The sequence below is a fragment of the Pezoporus occidentalis genome, unplaced genomic scaffold (assembly GCF_034315485.1).
Source record: "Pezoporus occidentalis ecotype Australia unplaced genomic scaffold, CSIRO_AGI_Poc_V1 ctg171, whole genome shotgun sequence".
In the NCBI taxonomy this organism is placed as follows: Eukaryota; Metazoa; Chordata; class Aves; order Psittaciformes; family Psittacidae; genus Pezoporus; species Pezoporus occidentalis.
This window is the reverse complement of record NW_026913543.1, coordinates 1,148,917-1,170,132: the sequence shown is the minus strand read 5'-3', so window position 1 is coordinate 1,170,132 and position 21,216 is coordinate 1,148,917. Positions and strand designations below refer to the sequence as shown.

Sequence of the window (21,216 nt, the reverse complement as noted above, 5' to 3'; positions counted from 1 at the left end):
AATTAGCTGTAAAATAATAAACTTGAATAAAATACTGTATATAGCATATGGGTTCAGTACACCACATAACACTGGCAAAATTCTACTGACTATTTGTAAAGAATACCTGTATGTGTAGCAATAGGTTGGGGCTTCTTTGACAGAGGCTGATTACAGTATGGTGCAGTGTTCTGGTTTATAATCACCCACTGATAAATCTTGGAGACCCCTTTTTAAGATGTTTAGGAATTCAAGGTTCAAGTTTATATGTGCACCTACCTCTGTGCCTGTTTTGTGTCCAGTAGTGATTATCTGGCAGTCATGTGCAAACACACATAAAGAGATGAAACAAATATTTTCAGAAAAAAGCCAAACTTGTATATGCATACTCCATAAATGAGCACTTGAAATAGGCACAGAAAATGCACACCAATGTCAGACTTCCTCTCTCTGAAAAATCCACCCTTTAAGACAAACATCTGATTTGCAAATGAGATGCAGGATAGGTTCTTATTAAATAGTTAAATATCAAGGTTTGAATTTTCATAAAAGGGCAATTTCAAACCTCATTTGTGTGTGTAATTATTGTGCTTGTGAGAGCAACCCTGGTAAACGTGCACATAAATGTCATGTCAGGTTTATAATGGGTCATTGACACGCTCCCTTCCCACAATTGGGTCTGTGATCTCTGCACAGAGATAGAGCTGAGGGAATATGTAAAACGGGTGCAAAAATCTGGCAGAAACAGTTTTCTTTCTTGCTGAAAAGAGCAGCAAAGCTTTGTGTACACATCGGCATATTCTCAAGATGGAGTTGCAGCTCTGGGGTCTAAACAAACTGAATCAGTTTTTAAAATAACAGTGCATACTAAACCTTAGAAATTCAAATACAGCATTTTCCAAGGCTAAAGATTTGGCAAATGCACTCTTGTAAGGCTGTTGTCACTTCCTCTTTCAAGAAGGTTTAGAGAAACTTCGCATTCCTTTTTTTTTTCATGCTGGGATTTTTTTTTTTATCGTCCAAAAGCTGTGAAATACTTGAAATCTGAGGCCGCTGCTATCAGATAACACACTTTAAGACTCTACATTAAAGAATCTCCCACATGCTTGTTCTCAGGCTCGAGATATGAACATGCCTAAAGCAACCTTGGGTCACACTGGATTGGGCTGAGCAGACTGATCTGAAAATATTTACCCTGCACTATGAGAAATTAGAGGAAATACAGCCCAGAATTCAATGGTGGAATCTGCTGCCAATATGCAGCTGAGGTCAGGAGCAGCAAGATTCAGACAGGAATTTTGTGGTTATGTGTAAATCATGAATACTTAAGAGTTAATGTGGTTGATTCTAAGGATCAGAATATGGGAAGGAGGGGGAAGTTTAAATTTTTAACCTTCGTTAAAATTCAGGGTGACATCTTGTGGGCAGGGAGGTGTAAATTATGTGTAAGTTTTGGTGTTTCACCTTCCTTTGGTTGCTGGCAGGGGAGGAATTCAGGACTGTACAGCCCATGCATGGGTCAGAGCCAGTGCAGTGATTCTCATGCCTCTAAATTAATCTTAATCACACAGTAATATATATCTATCTTGTATCTGAATGATCTCTCTACAAAGGTGTGGAGGGTTTTGGTGATTGTGCTTTTGTGGAGAAGGAATAAATAGCTTCATGAGATGGCAGTGTGGGAGGAGGGACAGCAGGTATCGGTCTCCTGCAAGAAGCAAGGTAAAATATCAGGGTGAACAAAAGTAGCAGCAGAAGGCAGGATACAGAACATGCTGACAGATATCGGTCAAGAGTCAGAACCCAAGGCTAGGACTTGAATAGACTCAGGAGAAGCAGGCAGGAGGCCAGGCAATGAATAAAAATTAGCATGCCCCATACTGCTCTCCATATTGTTGCTTGCCTGACTACTCTCCCTTCCACCCCCTCTCCTGTATTTTCTTTAACGTACCAGTGGTCAAAGCAAATAATGATATTATGTTTGTATGGGAGGCCCTTGAAAGCTATTCTGAGACTAGAGTCCAGAAAAACGCGATCTCTGTTTGATTCTTTGTTTAGTGGGGATTCAAATCCCAACTTAATTTAATCTTTTGATTTATCCTGCAGGTACTGCCTGATTATATTCCAATGCCACCAGTATTAGAAATGCAGGTATTATTTCTATTTATTTTTTTTCTGCTTTTAGCACTGAGAACAAAAAAGGCTTAACAAAAGTCATTATTACTGTTACCCTCTATAATGCATCATCAGTGAATAGCTGCATCTCTGAGCTTGTACCCCATCACTTCATATTAATAACATCAGGGTTGCACAAATCTTTGTTCTGCACTTCAGCTAAAGCAATACAGCTGAATAGGACCGAAAACTTGCTCCTCTTGCTGTGAGTGGTTAAGCTGCCACCATTGCTGTAAGATGGATAGGATCCCACTTAGAAAGCTCAGGGCTTGCCAGGTATAAGGAGGAGGATGACACTCTGCAGACGATTTAAACCAGTTCCTTCAGAGGGTGTTGTGAGATTGTGGACAAATTCCTTAAGGATACATTTGTGAGGATGGGTTTTTTTCAGTGTATATAGAATAACTTGTAGCATCATTAAAATGTGTGAGAACCCCAAGGAAAACAACCATTAAAAGGTACAGACTGAAAAGGCAAATGTAATAGCAACAAACTTGCTGTGATTTTAGTGATCCCCTTCACTGAAATATCTGGGCACCTCATGTGCGTTCATGTGTTGAAATGAATGGGAATTCACTTTCATACCTTTATTAGCCTAACAGGCATTGTCTCTATGCCTAAACTTCCTACATATAAGATGGGGGGTCAGCATTTCCCCTTCCTGGAGTTCTTGCAGAATGAGTACAGTAAAATCAGAATATAATCAGACACCAGTTATTGTTGCTGTAGTGACATGCCAAACCCTGTGTGTGTTGTCTTGCCTTTCTGTTCCAAGGCTACTATTTTCCATGTTTGTTTTCTGGTTTTCCTCATGTTCCCTATCTGGACCTCTGAAGTATTAAGCACTTTTATTTAATTTTTCCTCTTAGTTTCCTAAACAAGATCCAGTTCATTCATATCCTTCAAAAAGTCAGTAAAATTAAATTTTTGAAATCGTATTAATCTTTAATATTCTCCTATGGATGATAATATGCCCAAGCAGACAAGGACAGCATGCAAATCTAGTGGCATGCCTGACAAACATAATGCATTTATAGTAAATCTATTGTACAGTAAGAATTTCTAACTGGCAATGATCAGAGGAAACCATGCAATTGGATTAATAGATAATTTAGGCTGTAATCCAACAAAGCAGTTAAGCATATGCTTAATTTTAAGCATGTGTAGTATTACTTGATGTTAGTTGAGGCAAAACACGCTTAAAACTAGGCACATGCTTAAATCAGTTTTGCTGCCTCGCTGACTTACTTGGTGATGTGAACAAACAAGGTTTTTACAGCTGGAAATGCATGCAGGAGCAAAGTGTCCATTTTTCCTGTGATCATTAAAACAGCATTCCAGCTCAAGTTTCAAAGCATAATGTTTTTATAGGGGGTTACAAAACAGTGCTCACCAACTGCAGAGGTAAACAGCTTACAAATTATTTATTTTACCTGCATTCCTGGTTAAACTGAGTTAAAAATAATTAGATAACCCTGTAAAAGCTGTGACTGGTGCTGCTAATTCCACATAAAGATTTTCTCATGCAATACCTAATAAATGGAGTTATCTTTTAACAAAGGCTTTAAGGGGATTAATATGCTGTACAGAAGATGCACTCTGTAACTCGGTTAAGATATTTGCTGCAGATCTGAGCTAGATCTGAAAGAAGAAAACTTCCTGAATGACCTTAGATTGTCACCCAGACTTTTTTGTACCATCTCTACCAGTTAACTTGCTTCTGACGCTTTACAGTATTTGTGGCCTTAATTGAGGGACATAACCAAACAAATTTATCATCACAGCCCATAAAAACGACAGAATTCATATGGTAGCATTCTTCATTCTCTCCAATTTGTTTCGCTGAAATCCCTGCAGCAATTTATTTGCTGAATACATGGGTTTTCCTCCTTATGAAAATTACAAATTGTTGTCAAGGTTAACGAGTTAATATTCTCATTCAATATTTATTTTATATAGGGGGAGGGGGAAGGAAGAAGTGCGACTGTTCTCACACTTTCTTCCACGGCAAAGTCTGGTTTCTTAATCAATATGACAAGGACACTGTCCTTTGGATAATACCCTGAATCATCGGGACTAAAAAATGAGCTTTATTAATCAACAGCCCCTGATTAATTATTATAAAGTGATGCTCATACATTTCTGTACATTTTAATAATTCCTGCAGAAGGCTAACAATGTCCCCAGTGATTTGAAGGCTTTGGGGTTTGAATTTTTCTAAGCAATGTCACAATAAATAGTCCAAGGGTACTACTGCTCGCTCACTAATCCAGTCTGTTTCAATCCAGCAAATGAGTAAAACCTCCTTTTTCTTATTTCCCATCTATAATTTATCATTTGCATACAAAGTAAGAAGCAAGAATCAGCAGTCTCATCAGTTTTCAAAATATCAAGGGACAACCAGGGTGATTTATAACAGGCTACATTATCTAGATCATAAAACCAGAATATTTCTGTAAAAACAGACCTATGCAACTTCTCGATAAGAGTAACTGTCTAGTAGATAAATGTGATGAAGGTCATTAGTCTGGAGAACTTCGTATAGACCTGAGTAGCCATTAGGTCCTTCTTTACACAGAAATATCCCATCCCAAAACGGCTAACAGGCATCATCTTCAAACAGCAATTTGTAGTACTAAAAATACCTCTATTTAAGGCTCTTTTAGCCATGAAAGAATATAGCCTGTGTGTTTGCTTGCTACCAGTGAGATGAAAAATATGCCACCTGTTTCTTGTGCTTTCAATGCACTTTTGGAGACATAACCTTGCAGAAAGGAACAGATGCATTCTCTTGGTTATGAAATGATCCAGCCCCAAAAGATATGTAAGAAGGTGACCACAGCTGGCAACCATTTGTATCTTAGTTCTAAAGGGCAACATATTTCTGAGCCACAGTGCAAATGCTCAGATGGCGGTATTGCAGATTTGAAGACAAATTAATGTTAATCTATTGAAGTAATAGAAGTATGGAAAGGGTCAGGCATAAAGCGTTATCCAGCACCAGTTCTGATATGTTTATACTTCTTACTAGTCATCTTGTAGTCTGGCTTTCTCTTCCTGTAAAATATTTGCCCAGCTCTGACAGCTCACGAGGCTGCTTTTCAAGTGCTGTGGCTGTGACGGATGATATCAGACTTCCAAAGTCGCTAGCATCCCGTGTTAGTGTTTTAAAATGATGTGTTTGCATTGGAAAAACTCAGTGGCCTTTTCACAACCTTCCTGCAATGAATGTTTTAATTACTCATCAGTGTTCATCTATACAAAGTCGAGTCCTGGGAATTTTTCACAGTGAGATGTTACAATCTATGCACAGGTAACACACAGGTTATTTGGTTTCAGCTTCTTGATTTCTGGTTTAATTTCAGTATGTCAATAATGAGTTCTCTCTTCAATTTATTAATGTGAACCCCTGAAAAAAAAAAAAGAAATTCATTGCTTTAGGATGCTCTGCGACAAGCAGTACTCGTCTGCATTTTGCCCTCTAGAAATATGGGTTCTGATCACAGATAACTAAAATGAGATTAGGATGTTAGCTTTCTCAAGAGATAACAGCAGTCTAGGTCATAAAACTACCATATGGCAGATTTGGCAGTCTTTACAGAGGTCCATGGTTTAATTATCACAAAGACAGATTCAGTTCCCTACTTGCAAATGCCTGGGTCCTCCTGTGGCAAGGACTGGCAATGCAATTAAGGGGAAAGCTGTATTGTACTTGGCTGAAACAAGAAATGACCTTACTGTGGCCAGCGCTGTCACTTCCCAACATTTCACTCATGATTAAGCTTATCATTTCAAACAAACAACATAAAATGTCAGGTCTCTGGTCTGTTTAACATGCGGGAGGAGGGGTAGGGAGGGTAGAGAAGCATAAACTGTGACTCTGTATTACATGAAGCCAAACTGGAAAGCTTTCCTTTTGAAAAGAATTTTAGAAAAGGAAGTTAACAACTGCATTAGAAAAGAGCAGTATCTCTGCAGACAGAGTTTGTCTTTCTGCTTAAGTCTTTTAGTTACTTGCATCAAATGGCTTGGTGTTCCGTTTCCAGTCTTTTGACTCATCTTCATTCCCACAGTAGTGTGTTCTTATACCACTCCCACTTCCATACACAGTCCCTACTGTGTTCTGGATTTCTGCTGGAGTAACTATGCTGTCACTTGTACTTCCCTGCGAGCACCGTCTATTTATTATACAGTGAGTGTGCTGAAGAACACCCAATTCTAGGAAAACCAGCATTTCATCTTATTTACATGGGTTTGAGTTGATAGAGATCTGTTTGCTCCATAGAGTGTTCTTGTCAGCACAGAAAACCAGCGTAAGGTTGATGCAGATGACTTCCATTAAGAGCAAAAACTAGGGCTCAGTGTGTAATTGAATTGTTGCTTTAAATGGTCATTTTTAAAAGACGTCCTTCCCTTTGCCTAGAATATGCAGTGGTGTCAGTAGTAAGGGATATGACAATTGTCTTCATTGAATAGAGAAAAGTGTGTCCTCATATGTATGAACATTTTACTGAGAGCAAAGTCATTCATGTTCCTTGTTTTAAGGTAATCACACTGGCTAGTATTGCAAGACTGAAGTATCAAGTTAATTTAACTCACCCTTGCAGCTAACAAAATAATTGCTGTAGTTCTTTTGTGTGCAGTCATAGCAGTGAGAATGCCTTTTTGAAACAATCGCATTGTAGCTTGATCTTTAAGGTTTTTGAAAGGCTGACATCGCTGAGAGTGAATGATGCACATAGACCTAAATGATATGTGTGCTTCTTGTCAGCAGGATAAAAGTATTTCTGAATCCAACCAATTTTTAATAAGATGGAAAAATACTAAAACACAGGAAATGATAAATGTTATATACTTACTTTGTAGTGGGTGTAGAGAAAAAATCTTTGAGTATTCAGTTAAAATGTCGCTACCAAACCTGCTGCTTATTGTGTTTAATTATGTGATGTTGTATGAGGATATCTATGGCTATTGTTATTTTTAACTACTTGCAATATCTGATAGTTTTGAGTTGTAGTGACAACTCCATTTTCTTCATATCTTGGTTAATTTTATGTGAGCCCTTGGAGACTAGTTTATAGTCACGTTCATGTCCAATTAAAAAGTAATAGATCTGAAACATATATTCCAAATCAAAAGAATGCAATGCTGTCAAACACAAGAGTTACAAACCCAGCCAGCCAGGGTTCATGAGATTGCAGAAAATCATTTTTAATACATATTTAATTTCTGAATCTTTACAATAAGCAAAGCATATTTAAATCCCTCCTCACTCTAGTCAAGGCTATATAAAATATCCATTTTCATTATTAGATTTTGAAATATTCAGGGTCATCTTAAAGCTCGGATTTTAACTAGTACAACAAATCGTATGAGATGCATGTTTAGATTGAGAGCTAGCATCAAGAAATACGATATGCCACTGAGTTGTTTCTCGACTATGCTTTCAATTGGTACTAAGGAGGTAGAGTTTTAGGTAGTAAAGAAGTGAGCTCCTGATTGTTCTTGGCTGTTCGTTTTCAGGGAATGAGGTACACAACATCAGATGGGCAGAAACTGTGGGATTTTAATTATAAACTCTGCCCTTGGTTATTTGTATTTCTTGTGTAAAAAGTTTGAAGAGATGTGTTAAAATGGAGATATATTAGGTGGGACATGAGGATAAAATAGAAAAACAGTTCCTGTCAAAATCAAGTGCCTTCTATTTTTCATTTTTCCTTTTTTCTTCTACCAAAACACCTGTGTGAACAAAGTACCAATGCAGATGCAGCTTCTACAGCTGGAAAGTTTCTCTTACCCTTATTTATAATGGCCCCAATTCCCTATTTACTTATGAAGTCAACAGAGGCCAAGAAATTCATAAAACATTTAGTGCATAGAGAGATAGCATTGCTGCTCTTAAGTAAAATCTATGAAAAGAACATGATATCAGCATAAAAATAAATCAAGCTGAATGGAAATCTGTGGATACTAAAAACTAAAGCTATTGGGAAGTCAGGATATGGTTTACTGTAGAGATGACATGGAGAACTGTGAACAGCATGCACCCAGCTTCTGAATGAGAGAAGTATAGGTGCAGTAAGGGAAAAAAAATGTTCTGCATGAGAGATGGAATGAATAACCCACTGAATTCTTCTGCTGATAATCCATGGAAGAAAATCCACAAGGTTGTCCTTTTTTCCATCTCGTAACTCATGAATTGTTGAAAGTGGCTTCTAAGTTTATTTCAGTGGTGAAACTTGAAAGTGCCTTATTGTGTAAATAAGATCAAGGGAATAAAGAGAACTGTTGTATGAGACTCGCCAGGTGCGGTCGCTCTAAAGTGCTTATTTTTTAAAACCTTACTTATAGAAGTGGCACTGAATGTAATTTTTTTGATTACTTGTCCATTAAAATGCATGCTTAAATAAGCCGCAGCCCCAGTGCCAGCAACCCGGTTTGACTCTGGAAGCCTGAAAAGTTCCCATTTTTAGTCATGCTGCCCTCGGTGCATTCTCGATCGGACACTTTTCCCCCTCATTAGAGTTGCTAATTGGCTACAGCCTCTGTCTCTCACCTTTTAACAGTCCAGTTGTTGTAGATGTTGGTGTATATGGTACTGTATGACTACCAGATTGGTCAAAAGAATGCAAACTTCCTAGAAAAGGTATTAAATTGGGTAGAAAGAGGGGGCGGGGGAGGAAAGAATCATGCTTAGCTTGGAAAGGTTTTCAATTCTTATGTGTCAGAATATCCTAATTCAAATCCAAATGGGAATCCACCATTCTAGGGGATTCACACAGCTCCAGGTAAACAACTAATGAGCAGCCTGCCAGTTTCATTTTTATCAAGAGCCCTCAGAGATTCAACTGTGCCATTTCATAAAATATGCAGATGATAGTGGAGGGAGAATAGCAAAGGCTTTGAAAATGATTCACACAACCTAAAAATGATGTTGAAAAGGGAGGAATTAAATATTCACAAAGTGTGAGAAATTAAGGCATATTAACTGTTAGAATGTGGAAATGAAGTGACTAACATGCATAGAGCTGATGAGAACTAGATGATTACAGATCTGTCAAAAGTTTCTAATTCTGACACAGTGTGATGTCGAGGTGCTATTTGGCTGGTAAGGGCAAAAAATTAGGTATGGGACAAGTAATGCAAACCTGACAGATCAGAGTCAAAGGCGGTAAGACACCGCAGTGATTAACATTAGGATCAGTCCTGTATCAAGGGTGAACTTTAAGCTTGCAAAATGAATACTAATTATGGTTACAAACAGAACACAAGGGGCTCAATTCATCAGCTCTTGAAGAGATGGTGTAATGAGTTAGTTAAGGGGGAAAAAATGTCACCTAGGGCCAAATTTGTCTCACTACTGAGTTCTGGCTTACACCAGGGATAAATCTGACCCTTGAGATATGAGAGTTGGAAGTTTCACTCTTCTGTAATTAATCGGGTGTATCTTGTGTTACAATTTTGATATAGAGGAGAGGTTCCTGGCAGATGCATTCATGTAGAGCTGGTGAAAACCAAAACAAAAATTAAAAAAAAATAAATACTAGATGAATCTATTCACTTTGTAATATGGCAGAGACACAGTTCAACCCTTCTTCAAGGGCTAAGCCAGATGCTGGCATCTCTGAGCAGTACTGAAGCCACGGGCTCCACGATGCACAGAACTGTGTGTTTCTTCTGGAAATCGCTTACTAGAAGCACTGTTTGTGACCCAAGGTGCAGAGCTGTCACTCTGGGGCTATTATTCATTCAGCATGGTGTCAGAAGCACTGTCTCACACCAATGGGGCATGGAAAGTGTTTGAACCCATTTTTGACTTGGTGAGTAATGCTGGATTGTATTGGAAATAGATTGGTTCCCAGTGAGGAATTGTATGTTGATGGTATTCACTAAAGTTACCCAAAAGAGAAGCAATGTGGTAGCTTGTTCATTCATTGCTGTGTACTTTTTATTTCCTCCTTGGGCCTTGCATGCCTGAATGCTCTATAATAGTATATGGTGAAACCTATGTGCAGAGATCTCCTATGGCCAATTAATATTTCCTTTTTTCATTGAAAAAAAAAATCCATGCAAATTCCATCAGTATGAGCTGTAGATAAAAATCTACATAGAGTTTGTTTATGTATAGTTTGCACGCACAATGTTTAAGTAGTCCTTTGTGTAAAGGATTTGGAAATTCAGTGGAAGTTACAACCTGTAGTCTCCTGTGAATAACCTCATCTTACGCTGTAAGCTTAGCTTGATACAGAGTGAGAACTAGTGTCATGTACAGCACTGAGAATATTTAACAAATAAATATTATTTTGATTACAACAGTATCAATAGCATGCTTGACATCTTCCAGAGACAAAAAGAATTTGAGATATTAAGCAAAAAAGTGGTAATTGTGCATGCCAAATAGATGTGATACTGTGTGTGTGTTGTGCATACCTAATTTCTTGGAGAGCCTGTCCTATGTTCATAATCAAGAGACAAGCATAAACTCAAAGGTCACAAAAAGACTGAGCTTGGTAAGGTAGATGTTCTGAATATATTAGGTATGTAAAGCAATATTGTGGCCCATCCAAACTAGAATTAGTGGTAATTATTATATAATATGTAATGATGGGATTTAAATGGCTAACACATTTTCTCTGCTGAGATCATTTAGACATGATTCATGTAAATGATTAAATTAATAGATCTTCCTCTTTTAAGACTGCTAGGCAGCTTAAACTAAATTTCTCAACAGAGACTGATCTCAGTGAAATAATATTAATAGAAAATGGAAGAAGAATTTCTGAGAAGTGGGTAAATACATGTTGGAGTTTGAGGAAATTTCTGTAGACGTTTTTGCCGAGAAAAATACTTCACAGACTTTAAATATTCTCTAGAAAGAACCCATCAAGGACTTTGGAAGGTGAAGGAATAGCAATCTTAACTTTCCCTAAAAGAATAGAATGCTGAAATGTATTGGAAGACAGGGACTTAAAGGATCACTGTCTACTTAGTTTAGGCTTAAACACTAGGCTTTTCATAACACTAAATGGTTTTATAAAACCTAATGTGAGTAGAAATGTTTTTCATTTTCCTTCTTTTGAATCAAATTTCAATAAGATAACTCCCCTTCCCCCCACACCCTCCACACTCCCCCCATTTCCAGGAGAATCCTCTGCAGTGTTGTAAAGTCACACGGCAGAGCATCACGCTAATTAGTGAGAACAAGGACAGCAAAATGGCTATGGATGGGATTCTTTAAAAAGCCTGGGTGAATTTGTTGCCCAAACCCTAGCAAATTCAATGGGAGTTAAGCACTTGAATCTGATGGACATCTGAAAACTTTAGCTTGAAAGCGCAAGTGAAAACATGCAATATGAAAACCAGTGTTTGTGAGGAGTTCTGCCACCTTAGGCCTGAGTTGGAAGGGGATGAAGAAGCACTATTTGCAGCTTTCTGCTTAAGGCTGTGAGGCAGAGCCTCTGCTCTCGGGGTTTTGTGAGCTTCAGCTCAGACACTGGTCTCACCAGAGCTCCCAGTATAGAGGGGACACACAGGAAGGAGAATTTCATGGAGGGAGATTAAGGCAAACTTAAACAGGGGAAGTTCAAGTTAAATATAAGGAAGCTCTTTACTGAGAGGGTGGTGAGGCACTGGAACAGGTTGCCTAAAGAAGTAGTAAATGCTCCCTCCCTGGCAGTGTTCACGGCCAGGTTGGACAGAGCCTTGGGTGACACGGTCTAGTGTGAGGCATCTCTGCCCATGGCAGGGGGGTTGGAATGGGATGATCTTAAAGTCTTTTCCAACCTTAACTGTTCTATGATTGTATGATCTACTAGCTGCATAGTGCATTAACACAAAAATAAGACTGTGGTGAGGACCACCTCTACCCATCTGGTCATTCTCTTGCAGGTTGTCCTATCCAGCATATGTGCTAGAAGGAGGGTAAGATGAGATCTCCAGTTTCAAAGCTAGCCCCAGGCATTCTCAGCATCTGCTTACTTTGTATTAGTCACAACTAATAATCAGGCACAGAGCTGTAGCTGTTTGCTCTGTATCAACCATTCTGCAGGGAAAGGCCTGTCATCTTTTAGCTCTCTTTTTGCTCAGATTGAGAAATTAATAGGTTGCCAGTGCCTTACCACAAGGATGGTGTCATGGTATCATATTTATTTTAGCTATAGCTTTGTATCAATGCTTTCACAGTATAAAGAATTCCATAAAGCATTTTTTTTAATATTGCTTGGAAAAGAGCATATGGTGATCTGTACAGTTCTGTCCCAGGGGGTTACCCAAGTGCAGTGTACCAAGTGGTCTTTCTATTTTTATTGTTAAATTCATGTTAGTTTCTTATCCTAAGTATTTCCCTTTTCTGCTTAGGAGGTTAAAAATACCGGGAGCTGCAAGTCTGGCCTATTTACTACAGAATTCATGAGTCATGCACTGTACTGAAGTCTTGAAATATCACAGAGGTATAATTCACAGAAAGCTCAGCAAAAGAATGACAAAATCTGCCCTCCAAGACTTCAGATTCAAAAGCCATGTGCTTTAGGGTAACTGGTCATCAAGCTTTCTTTTTTCAGAAAAGATGCATAAGGAAATTGCCATAAGCCTCTGATTAATAAAACGACCTTTATCTTGCTCACAATTGGAGGGTGAATCCTTCCTAAGGAAATAGTATGTGAATGTTAGCATCAAAGTCTAGCTCACTTTCCAGTTTCGGTACTACATTTATATAAAGTGATTGTTTTTCCAGATCCCAATTTCTCTTGCTGCTTTTTTCCAGCCTTGGGTGATATAAAATACTGACAGAATGTCTCAAATATACTTATAGTCTCTAGTCTTTCAGATGAAATCTCGATGTGGAAGGCAGCAATGGGATATGCAGACTTTGACTTAACCACGTAGCTGCTGTCGATGGTTCAGCCCATGAATCTGCACTGGAATGTGATCAAATGCAGCTTGCCATTGCAGGAGTAACACAAGTTTTCTGTAAACTGGCCTCTCAGATGGGGGTTTGTAGATGAATCAATTTAGATCCACTTTATCCTGTGGCTAAGACTCTCAGTATGATAGATTCTGTTGTTTCATATCATACTATCCTTTATTTATCTTTGTAGCTAAAACAGCCAATTGAGATTCTTGAAAATCATTGGTTGTCATGGCATGGCACTATAAAGCAGAGTGTGGAGAAACTTTGTAGGGTATTTTAACTGAACCTCAAGTAGTCCAGAAGTACTTCACTATATTCTGTGAAAAACAATAAACTACTAACTCTTGAAACAGGGTAGTTCAGCAGCTCCTATAAACAGCAGTCAGACATGGGTGCTGTAAGATAGAACACCTCCATTAATTATGATCCCATGTTTCAGAATACTTTCTAGCCTCTCTCCGTACTTGGCCACCTCTTAATGTTTTTGCCATGGGATAAAATAACTTAAAACTGAGAACATCTGCTTTCAGGGAGATAAAATTGGGTTTCTTTGAATAGCTACACCCTGGGTGTAGCTAGATGAGCTGCCTGAAATATAACTCCATGCATGTGGTAAAACATAGTTTTCCTGGAGGGGAGAAATTGTGAAATGTAATTTTTCATAATATCTGAATAAAATGTTTCATTAAAAAAAAAAAAAATACAAACTTTGGCATTTCTTACAGCTCTTTTTACGAAGTTTTACTTTCAGATTCTACAGTTGGAATGCCCTATGTGTAAAGTTGGTAGATTTCAGATTTGTAAAGGATTTTTGTAGCTTCTTGTTGAATGACCTAGAATTCACAGCTCCTGATGGATGGGGGGCACAGCAGACAGAGAGTAAGCAAACTGGTTTCTATTCCTGGTTTTGCCACCTACTTGCTGACCTGGGGTGATTCATATAAGTTCCCTGTGCCCTTTTATCCTCATCTGTAAAATGAGGATATTGACATTTACATTTCTTTATAAAGTGCTTTTAGATCTATGGATCAAAAGTGCTAAGTAAACCAAAACTCTCAATTAAATTAATTGGAGAGAAGGAGCTAGGTCAGTATTACAGCAAGGTTCATTTATACACCTCTTAATTTCTTTCGTCTCATGTCTCGAACCCTATTTATAGTTGGAATTGCTACTGGATCCTTTTACCTGCAGAAGTAGTCTCTCTGGGATAGCACACTTATATGCTGGAAAGGAAGAAGCTTATACAGTTTCCTATACAGATACAAGAGTTGGTCTAAGGGCACCCAGTGCCATGTGTTTGTGGTACAAAACTCTCATATATGCCACCCTTAAAAATATATATTAAAAATTTTAGGGAAATACCTCTGCCACTGTAGCAGACTGCACACTTGCAAATAAATTTTGTAGCTCGTACATTGATAAGTGAATAAGCTTTGCTGGTGAGGAAGGGACTTGTGAATGTTAATCTTAGTGATCTTTCAAGGTCATAATTAGATTAGTACATGCAAATCCACCTCCTACCTCAGTTCAGCTGCAGAACAAACTGTGTTGTATCAGCACAAAAGGTCTGTATTTTCAGCCTGTCTGTGGTCTTTATGGGTTCTGTTGGTGGCCTTAACTGAAGGCCACCATTTTTGGGCATGTGTTCTTGCAGGGAAGTATATGCTGAAAAAAAGACCCTATGGTTTTTGTCTTGTTAGTGGGTGTTTTAATCACCTGAAGGTTGTTGTGTTCTTCTTGAATGTCTTGCTGCATAATAGTAAGAAAACAGATTATGCATAGAAGCTGAGTTTGTTTTGAAAATTTTGGGAACAGATGCAATCTGGGAGCTGTGATCCATGCACAGCTCAGAGATCAGAAGTAATAAGAAGCCTCTGAATTATCTCTCTTCTATTCACAGAGCTTGAACTTAATCTGCCAGACTGCCTAGAGTTGGAACTCAGTAGAATACAGCACCAAAAATCAGATATGTGCTTGGCTCCCACTGTGTGCAAAGGGGACTTAGCATTCAGAGAACAAAGAAAGTAGGGCAGACACCCTTAAACCACAGTAGGGCAGGTGTTCTTGAAAGTTTCTCAATACTGCAAAACTTAAGCAATAAATTTCACCTCATGGGAAGGAGGAAAAGAAACATCTTTTCAGTTTGGCCAGTACTCTCCTTGTCATCTATGGTTTTCTATTTGTATGGCATAAGTGTAGGGAGGTACACCCATCGCAAAGGTTTGGCAGTCTGGTCAAGAAATGCCAAAACATTGGTTAATGCCCTCAGGAAGATGGCTAGTGCTGGACTTGCTATTTTTGACTGCTTTGAGTCTTCCAGAATTTTGACATATAGGGAACAGCCTGGAGTATAGCTGTTTCACTTGTGTGTAAGTTTTGATTGACAGGAAGTAATTATATTTAAAGTTCACACCATTTTAAATAATGTGTTTATATGTAATCTCGGGTGGTTTAGCAACACTGACTTCCAGCTATGCTGGCAGGGGTGGGAGTGGGATGTCAGACAAATAGTGATCAAATATAGGGGCATAAGCATGAAGTATGAGTCAAAGCCTATAGACCTAGTGAGACAACAGGCTTTGTCTTTCTAAAGAGGTTGCACTTAGAGGAGGAAAAAGTAAGTGTAGAAAAAGGTTTGTGGCAATTAAGTTAAAATTATGATGAATTATTTTAATAAGGAATTGAAAACCGACTTGCTTGGTCACACAAGCTGCTATATGGTTTCCTCTAAATGTCCTCTGTATTGTCTGTCTGCTTTACAAGTGGGTCAGCTGGACAATGGGAAAGCTAATTTAGGGAAGGCTGTCCCAAGAGAAGATGCTTTTAGTTTAATAAGCAAAGATGGACCAGTAAAAAAATGAAGGAAAGGAAATCTGAAAGGAAAATGAGAATGAAAAACACAACTCCCTCGTGGTATGTCAGAAACTCTTCTGTTACAGTACTGTATTTATAACTCCCTCACCTGGATTCTGAGTTACAGTGTAAGTCACTGACAGCATAAATGTAGTGTAATTCCTCTCACTACAGAGGAGCCAATCTGAATTTAGGTTGGGGGAAGCTGGCTTCATATTATTTTCATGATTTCAGATATTCCAAAGTAGTGGGGATACCTCCAGAGAGGCCCTCAAAAAGTCAATCTCCAAGCGGGGGAAGTCCTACTTAGAGGTGACAATCCTGCTCAAAAGGTGAGACAAGCTGAATAAAAGCCAAAGCATTTCAGCATCTGTCCATTTGTCCATCAAGCAGCATTGAACAGCTTTATCTGCTGAATCAAGCTCCAGACAATTTCCTACAAACTCACGGAAAAAGTTTTTTCCCTTGCATTTGGAGCTACCTTTGTCATTCTTGAACTCTCCTCCGTATCTCCACCACTTACTGCTGCAGCATAACCTGCTCCAGGGGGGACTCACCTCAGGTATATTTTGCCTATGGAAGCATTTGCAAGCCCCACCATGTGTCAACTCTGTTGACGTCCAGTTATGCAAACTCTTCCAGCAAATTCAGTGCAAGCCTATTTGAACAAATAGGTGCTACAGACTTACTTTTAGTCCCATACTTAAACTAGTAGAGGACCCGGGTGGTGATTTCACATTAAACCAGTGGGAGGACAGCAAAGTTGATTTCCCCAGCAAGGTAAGAATATAGCATTTAATTTCCTTTCCCTTGCCAAGGAAGCTAAGGACAGACAGTGTTGTTTTCAATAAAAAAAATAACCCAACCCAAACCTTTGTCATCTCCATGTAATATCCCAAAATATCCTGAAGAGAGTGTTTTTCAAAGTGGGTTGTTGTGCCACTAGCCTATCAGATGTGATCTGTTTCTGTATTAATATCTAATGTCACATGAGCATTTTTAAAATCAGGGTTATTCCTTCAATATATGAATGATAAATACTAAGGAACTGGGGGACAATGCTAGATTAATACATGGCTTTTCAAATCCTAAATTGAAGGGTCAGTGCCTTCCACCTTCTATTAAAAAAAAAAACAAACAAAACAACAAACACAAAAACCCCCGCAACAAGAAAACCCCCAATTTGTTGCTTCTCTAAAAGATCCTAGTTTTAGTCCATTTTTCATCTAAATTTTCAGAATTACTATCTTTTTGGACCTATTGTGCAGAGAACAGGTAATGCATGAATTAGCTTGAAATACCCTGTCCTACATCTTGTAATATTGTGTGGATTTGAAGTCAGTTCTAAGAAGAACATACCCAGGCAAAGTAGGACAAAGAACTGATTTTCAGCTGAGGAAATAAAAACATTGACTTGGGTTGTAAGAAAAGCTTTTCGGTAGAGAGAAGGTGGCTTGCACTGGGGCAGAGAGAGCAGGCTGTTTACAAAAGCTGTAGTTGCTTAAAACATTGAAAGAAGAACTTGTGTGCTGGGTCCTGAAAGCCTAGTCAGATATAGAGTGAGGCAGTGAGAAATGTCGGATAAAAACCCATCCCTCATCTCCATAGAGAATGCTGTTATAAGATAGCAGTTCAGGTCTTGTGCTGTATCCTGATTTAAAAGCATTGAAGTTTTCTTGGTGACTGGTCCAGCCTTCAGAAGTCAACTGCTTTTGCTTCAAGTTCAGATATAGTGATTGCAGCTGAATTATTACTGAATTTTGGTACATTTTTCAGGTGCCCTGTTGTAAGTAACCAGCTGCACAGCTCTAGCTTGATCAACTGAAGGAGAAAACTATCATATAGATAATCACCTAGAGGTACTGCTCTAAGGTCAGAAATAAGACGTATTTGCCGATGAGTCAGTGCTCACTGTTTGGAGTGCGCTGCACAGTGCTGTGGATCTTTCACTGTCTTATGTACAAAATTCATGCATCCTGTTTGGTGGCAGTGGTTGTTTGACCCTTGAATAGAGGCTTCTCAGCTCTGAGCTTGTATTTTCCAGTATGCCAGATCAGAAATTTTCTCTGCTCTGCTTGCTGTACAAATCACTCTAGAACTGTTGGTGCTATCATCGCTGAACATTTATTGTATCCATCTTAACTGGCAGACATAATCCATCTCAAATCAAAACCTAAAATGTTTAATTTTGTCAAAAGTTCTCATGTTGTTCTGTCAGTGTTAACATATGCTGAGATTTTCTTTAAAAAGAACCACACTACTCGGATTTTTGTTACTTTTCTGTAATAAAACACATACCAGAGTTTCCTTTAAAATTGAGCTATTACAAGAATTTCTGCTTGGAAAATAGAATATTAATTACCTCTCAACTCTCAGAAGGGGCATGAATCTTTTAAATATCCTCTATAGAAATCCGCATGTACCTTCTAACGCCCTCAGTAGGATTCTCACTTGATCTGGTTTCCGGCACCATCAGGAGAATAGTTTTGCCTTTCAGAGCAGTGTGCTGAGCTTTAACTGGGTGTCAGAGGCCTGTCATATGTTCATTGGAGTAGACGCAACAATTTCTAACCAGAAGTATTAACGGTACTGAAGTAACTGATCATGCAGAATTGTTTCACAGCTGATACAAGCTTTAAAGATGGTAGTAAGTGAAGTGATGGGAAACGTGGGGGCTGAGCAGGGAAGATTGAGAAGTGCACAAAACATTCCTCACCACAGTTAGACTCCTAAGGGCCTTCAACCTATTTAAAAAGGATCATCATTCATCAGCACCATCATAATTATCTGCTTGATCGGGAGGAGGAGGGGAGGGGTAATCAGCAAGAGATGATCAGCGTTTTACCACCGAGCTCCTTCATTTCAGTGCTTAAACTGCTGGATTGTTTCTGGAGAGATAATTCATATTTTATCATTAAAATTGCTGATCATAACCTTGTTAATATACAGATATTGCTAACACACACACACAAAAAAGCTAACGTGATAAAATGTAACACTTCTATTAAATTACTCAAACTAGTTTACCTCACCTCAACATTATTCCCCTCCCCACCGCTCCTCTGCCATCACAGGCACTGCTTGTACATGGCACACAATCTATAAACTCTTTCCAGGAATACAAAAGCATTCTCTATGATGTTGATAAGAAACAGGACAGTCACTCTCCCCTGACATATTTGTTCTTTAAAAACAAATCGATGGTGCAGGGATTTGGCACCTGAATGCAGAACAACGGCTTGATGAGGCAAAGATTGTCTTCATTAAGGACATTAATATTCATAGAGAGTAGAAAATCTGACACAAGAGAGGACTCACTAACCTTTTCTCATATTAGATTTTTACTTCTTAACACAATTACAGTCCGGCAATGACTTAATTAATGCTGCTTTTTGTCAGGCTGCTTTAAAGAGCTGTCAATTTGGTCCTGCAGAGGCTGTCAGTGAAAGAGAAAGACAGTCATCTAGGCTAAAAAGACACAGGAAGAAATTCAAACACTTAATAACATTCAAAGTGCTATGCAAAGTCACATATCAACCTGTATTAAGGAGAGTTTTTGTCTTTCCTCTCTTCCTACTTATGCTAATATTTTCCAGGTAAAATTGGGGCTGCTGCCACCTCTAATTCTGAAGTACACAGCAGAAAATGAAGAAGGGGTCATCAAATCCTAGTGTATTTTAGTTTCAGAATATTAGGAGTATCTCAAACCCTCTATGGAGAACAGAGGAGCTAAGAACCACTCTTTATTAAATGCCTGCCAATAAAGGTTGGTCTCTGGTGTAAAAAGGTTTGTACAGTTGCCTTTCCTCTTTCTGCTTCAATCTCTAGAAGTGAGGAAAGTATTTCAAGCTTTCCACTTAAATAACAACACCACAGAAATCATCCTCGAGGATTCTCAACAGACTAGTGAATTTTTAAGGTTATGAAGCTGGTTCGGGTCAGCTTCACAACTCTGGTGAGCAGCAAATAGTTAATGTGGCTCAGGAGGTGACTGGATGCTTATTAAGTTATGATAGCTCATCTCCTTGCAGTCATTTACCCTTGTTTCATATAGCTGTTTTAGGGAAATATTTAGTATTTTTCCTGACCTATGTAGAAAATTACTGTGTGGCACTGGAACCAGCACTGCGTTCAGTCAGTTACTGGTGAGCTCTGCTGAGCCCAGCAGCAGTTCATGATCTGCCTTTTGCAACTATTGAAATATATTTTTTAAGAAAGCATTCATTTGCTTATGTTGCATGCCTGAGTTGCATTATGATGCCCAATAGCATGCAAATTCAGCTCTACACTATGTGTCGTTTAATTCTGAGGGTTTTGTTGACTGGGGGTCTGATTAATGTATGCAAGTATCTGAAGGAAGGGTTTCAAGAGGATGTGGCCAGACTCATCTCAGTGGGGTAAGGCAGTAGGATGGGAGGCAATGGGCATGAATTAAACCACAGGAATTCCCACCTTAAAATGAGGAAAAACTTCTTCACTATGGGGGTGACTTAACATTGGAATAGGCTGCCCAGAGAGGTCGTGGGGTGATTTTAAGAGCTGTCTGGGCATAATCCTGGGTAATGTGCTTTAGGTGACGTGGCTTCAGCAGGGAGGTTGGACTAGATGATGCCCAGTGGTTCTTTCCAGCGTCAACCGTTCTGTGATTATGAAGCGCTTTAAGTGTATAATGCGAATAAAATAAGAATGTTCTTTATGCCAGCACAATAGTAATAATAATTTAAAAAGGCAAAGCACACAACAACTTCTTATATTCTAGAAGAATAATTATTTATTTCTGGTAGAGACACCTGATTGAATCAGGGCAGTTTCTCTATCTGAAGAACTCTGAAGTACTGAGGACCGCAGAAGTGATGTGCTAAAAGACAAAAAGAAAGTTTGGAGATGTTTCAGATGTTGAATTTGAAATGCTGGATGCTACTTCCTGTGGTGGGTAATGCTTCTTAAAATGTCCTGGATGAGCACTGTTTAACTAAATCTCTTTAGCGGTGGGCAGATTCTCTTGATTGCTTCCAGCGCTCTCTTCAGAGGTGAAAATGAAAGTAGAGTAAATTGCTGATAAAACTTGAATTGCTTATTATTCTATTTTAAAGACATGTCTATTATTGTAGAATCATAGAATAGTTAGGGTTGGAAAGGACCTTAAGATCATCTAGTTCCAACCCCCCTGCCATGGGCAGTGACACCTCACACTAAACCATATCACCCAAGGCTTTGTCCAACCTGGTCTTGATATATGTTGTAAATTGCATTATATATCAAATGGGAACTGAAGCATCTGTCCAAATTAGTGCTGTGTT

The 21,216-nt window shown here is 38.7% G+C and overlaps 1 long non-coding RNA gene across 6 annotated transcripts in view; it reads left to right on the top strand.

The window, feature by feature from the left end:
• Positions 1-21,216, top strand: part of LOC134161274 (uncharacterized) — a 206,723-nt gene that overhangs the window by 45,152 nt on the left and 140,355 nt on the right. For all 6 annotated transcript variants that reach the window (XR_009963922.1, XR_009963924.1, XR_009963919.1 and 3 more), the window contains exon 4: positions 2,086-2,130. This is a non-coding gene — a long non-coding RNA (uncharacterized LOC134161274). The remainder of the gene's footprint in view (positions 1-2,085; positions 2,131-21,216) is intronic.